The sequence below is a fragment of the Branchiostoma floridae genome, chromosome 14 (assembly GCF_000003815.2).
Source record: "Branchiostoma floridae strain S238N-H82 chromosome 14, Bfl_VNyyK, whole genome shotgun sequence".
NCBI lineage: Eukaryota > Metazoa > Chordata > Leptocardii > Amphioxiformes > Branchiostomatidae > Branchiostoma > Branchiostoma floridae.
Genome location: NC_049992.1, coordinates 14,955,454 through 14,960,414, shown reverse-complemented (window position 1 = coordinate 14,960,414; position 4,961 = coordinate 14,955,454).

Genomic DNA, 4,961 nt, shown 5'->3' with positions numbered 1-4,961 from the left:
TCCACGTAATGCTCTCGAAAAGTTCACGCAATATACTTCTAAATGCCCTCCCCGCGACCTCCATTACCTGTACCCCGCACATGAAGATGTTTGCTCTCAATTTTATGTCAACGCGATGACATTGGGCTGTTTGAACTCCGTGAGATATGTGCTGAGGAACACCTTGTATCCTTGATGTGCCAAGAATGTGTCGACTTGATAGATGATGAGATGTTCTAAATTTGGGAGGAAATTACATACCGTCTTGTCGTTTCCGTGTGGAGTACCGTAAATGGGTGTCTTGGAAGTACTATGTTCATGTATCTTGTCGTCAGATATAACATGATATCTATTTGTGTACATGGTGTGTGCATTGTACCTTTTATCCATTAAGTCATGGACAAATGGGGGAATCAAGATACAAATTGCCTAAACGTATTCTCACAAAAGGCCTTACTCGTGAAGACTTGATGGCTTTCTATGCACTCATTAATTGTTAGGTTTATGCTCCTAACATTTGATATAAAAATCGATATCGATACTATCTTTTCATGCATCAGTTCCGTAGCCGTGGTCGTCTTTATCCACCATCGAAATAGCATAATCTTTTCATATTTACTTATGAAAGATATTCTAGATAACATTAAGATTTCATTCAAGAATATAGCAGTAATATAGCAAATAATCATGAAAAGTACATTGTTAGAACTGAAATTAGCAATGTTCGTAAAAAATACCCGTCAAAAAACGGTTGCAATGACAACTCGAAAATTGTCAAACTTCTTGAAATTGTTGTTACCTAAATTTCAGGAAAAATTCACGAAATTTTGTGACTCTAGCGTAAGCTGTTCTGACGTTATGCGACATGAAATTTGGTGTAGGCCTCAAACCACCAACCACCCCCACCCCCACCCCCCTGAATAGGGACAGACAGAGACGAGGACACCAAGCTATCTCCTATCTACAGTATGATATTGTCCATTAGTAGCATGTCTAGGCGACCAGACCACGGCAAAGTAGATTCACCATCTAGCTTCTAACAGGGGGGCCTGGAAGAATCTTACAGTTGCCTGCGCTGCAGCCGAACGATGATGATGATGAAAAAAAGGTACAGCAAAAACCGCAAACATAAAACCTTCACGATCACTTCATGCTTCGCAGTTATAGTTCAATGAAGCGTGGTTTGAGTACCCTAAGGAACACATGTATACTTAATGCCTACTGCATTTTGATTTATGTCGTAACACGGATTGTACTGCATGTGCCATGTAACATTATAGCTTTCCCCTGTAGTATAGTCATCAGTGTTCAGGATAGCCAAGCCACGTGCTCTTCATTTGACCTTGGCACGCTCTGTGAGAAGTTGAAGCCGTCTCCTTTTCCCGGGGCTATCATCTAAAAGTAATCACGAGGCGAAACCGGAGCCAAATGCCCTGAGGTGGGATTTAACTTCAAGTAAACTAATCCACACCACCCAACTTCCTATCTGATTGTAAAGAAAATGATACTGTAAAGGGTATTGCCGTAATTTAGCTGTTTGAAGCGACAGGGTGATTTAGTGCTGTATGCAGAAATAAACAGTCGAGTTCAAAAGCAGTCAAGATGAAAGAGCTAGAAGGGATCGGAAATCAGCGATACATTTTCCTTCTATCTGATTCAACACAACGGTATCTTTCTTTGAGATATAACACTTCCACTAAAATAGGTTACATCTGGGTATAAGTTACTATAACACTTAAGCAAGCACTAAGAAATCACATCTGTTAGTAATTGAATTCTACATTTGCCATTGCAAGGCCTAAGGAGATGTTTTTTGTGCACCTCCCTTCCACACGGGCACGTTCGCACTAACCTTCAGATCAGATCGCGATCAAATTTCCTTCACCTAAAATGATTTTGATTTATTTTTATTATTTTGTGCAGTTTTTTTGCGGTTATAATTTGTGTGTCTACATTTTGTATGATATTTCAATCATGACATTAATGGTTGTACAAGTCCAATTTAGGTCGCAGTAGCGATGCGCTATTGTCGAATAGTACAATTACCTAATAGTTTCGAAACGGCGGTACATTGAGCTTCAGAAAGCCGCGGACCGGCGGACGTATGCAAACGTGCTGTATACTGTAAATGCATTTAATTTCGCGGGGATTTAATTTCGCGGTAGCGGGAAAAATGACTTTTCGCGGTGGATTTAAGTTCGCGGTAGACTGCAGTCTAATACCATTATAGAAAAATGTTCGCGGTGGATTTAAGTTCGCGGTGAAGTGGTCACCGCGAAAACCGCGAACATTAATCCACCGCGAACATTTCTGCATTTACAGTACGTCACGGTAATCAGCTGCCTAATACCTACCGTTAGAAGAAATAGCGAGCTCGTTTGGTAACATCTTATAAAGATTTGTGAAACATGCTGACAAAATCCACAAATCCTTATCGGCCATGCGCCGACTGCAGTACATCCTAAAATCGACAGATGACGCTCAGTATGTTGGGAATCTCCTGCTATGTTATCACTATCTATGTTCACTAACTGTACATAGGAAACGGCAGCAATGTTTAAAGTGTACATGAAATGAAATTTAAAACGTTAAACGTCCTCTAGATCTAAAGTGTGATTTTAAGCGTGCAACTAAAAAAATTATATAAATTCATAGAGCAAATTTGCAGTCTACTGCATCCCGATGGTTTGAAAACCCAAACACAATTGATAATATTGCGAAGTAGGGGGGCCAAGTAGAATCAGCTGTAAAACGTGATTATTATTTCAAAATATTTAAATTTCAATGACAGATGAAAAAAAATTCTAGTTTGACATATCTCTCATTGAGATACGTGCCCATGGACGATAGCGCCGTTCTTAGCATGTAAAGAGAAAAGAAAGGTGAAGCCAAGCATATGCGAGGTCAACCTTACGTTAACACGCCTTTTACAGATAACGATGGGTCGTTAACACCTTTAAAAGGCTGAGTCCGCGGGAGGGATCGTTGCCTGAGTGCACTAATCGGTAATTGCCACGTTATCGCTGACTGAGATTTGTAACTACGGGGTAGTGGTAAACAAACCTTTTTTTATCGAGCCCTCTGACATTTTCCGAAACTCAGTATAAGGCGATTCCTCAGTTATTTTTGTTTTGTTTGTTATTTTTGTTATTGGGTGGGCCGACTACTCACTCTTTGCAGCCAGGGGCTGAATTGCGAGGAGCTTACAACGTTTCACCAAATTTTCATGTATCTATGGAAACAAGAGACACCTGGCGATTTGAAGTGGCGAAGCATCAATAAAGAATACGGCGATTCCTAGCGACGAAAAAAAAGCAACAACAATTGAACATCAACGTAGATTGCACACTATCGTGTGAACGTAGCATGAAAAGTTTAGTTGATTAACCGGTTTACTATATTGGTTAATTGTAATAACATATTGTTCCATCCAAACGTATTGTGATAACGCATTGTTCCTTCGAGCCACGGACCTATTCCTATGAATAATAAAACCTATTTGAAAACGTAAGACACTGAATAAATGTATAACTGTACACATGACAAGGGTATAGCTGATAATACAAGAGTTAGCATCTAGCCCTTCAGAGAATACATCGCACCGGTAAATAGGAGTAGTGATCTGCCCCGGTGCATCTAAAGACGCATATTTTTACTACGGGCCACAAGACGCCCTTGCGTAAGTGCTTAAGAGGCTCTTATAGAAGCATGCACGGTCTTAAAGGCGCATCTACCAGCTTCCCCTCCATTAAGCAGGAATTACAAGGGAAGTGAAGTATAGAAAATATGAAAGTGAGACCTTAAGAGATACACCGAATCAAATCCCATTGCATTTAGGCGTGGAAACATGATACCAAAGGCTTATATCCGAAGTATCTGTAATCTCCATTTTAGCAGGAAGGGTTTAGACTTAAACGGTAGACGTACTCCTCAGTAGGCCCTGGACGCCTTACAAATACGGTAATTCCTGATTTTTTCAATGTACTGTTATGTTCACGGATTTCACGGTGACGACTGTAACATGAACTTATCATTACCGATAACAAATAAAACACAGACTTTTTTAAAGCGCACTTGCCGTGACAGTGAAGATTTAGTTCCGAGAACAAGTTAAATTTTCTTAGACCGTGAAAAATTTGGTACCGAGAAGACAAAGTGAATTACAGTATACAACAACGGTAATTAAATATACGTATCACCCCAGGACAGCATGTTGTCTGTTTCTTTGCACTTCATAAACGGTAAATTATCTTAAGACATATAACACATCCCTTTTGTACAAACTGGGTACGTAGAGCCGGGCTGAACGTTTGATCCACCCACACCAGGATGGACTCGTTTTGATAAGAGAATAATATTCTACAGTGGTCTTTCATATCAATATTTTTCCGTATTTATCTATCAAGTCGTATTTTGTTCACGTTTTTTGTGTGATAGGTTTATGTTCTCGCACCTGAACGTTATAGCACCAACATGTGTGGGCAATTGGCGTGTCCAAAAGTTTTTCGGTCAGTATTTGGTAACTTAAGCTGAATCTTGGGGGAAAAATAATTAACACATGACCACCGAGAGCCTGGCTTTCATGAGAAGAGGAGGAGAAATTACTCTCACTGCACTTGCGTCAAGCTTGCGTCACTACGGGGTTCATTCACTGCCTCACTATTTTGTTATTTTCTTCGATTTTTTTAAATATAATTTAGATATTGCGTAATATGTTAAAGTATGACTTAGAAGACAACAAAATACACAAAACGTAAGAAAATTCGCTCTTTATCTCTGGAATTCGTTGAGTATCTTTCGAACCAGCAGTGATGCAAATGCAGTGAGAAGTGCTCCTTACGTCGAAAAGAAATGCTTTGTGTTGAAGAAAACTTATTAACAGTAGAGTTAAATTACTTGTCATTATTCCCTAATTGGGCTTTTCAATGCTGCAATTCCAGATTTAAACGCCAGGTGGCAACTGAAATCTGTTGTACAACTAA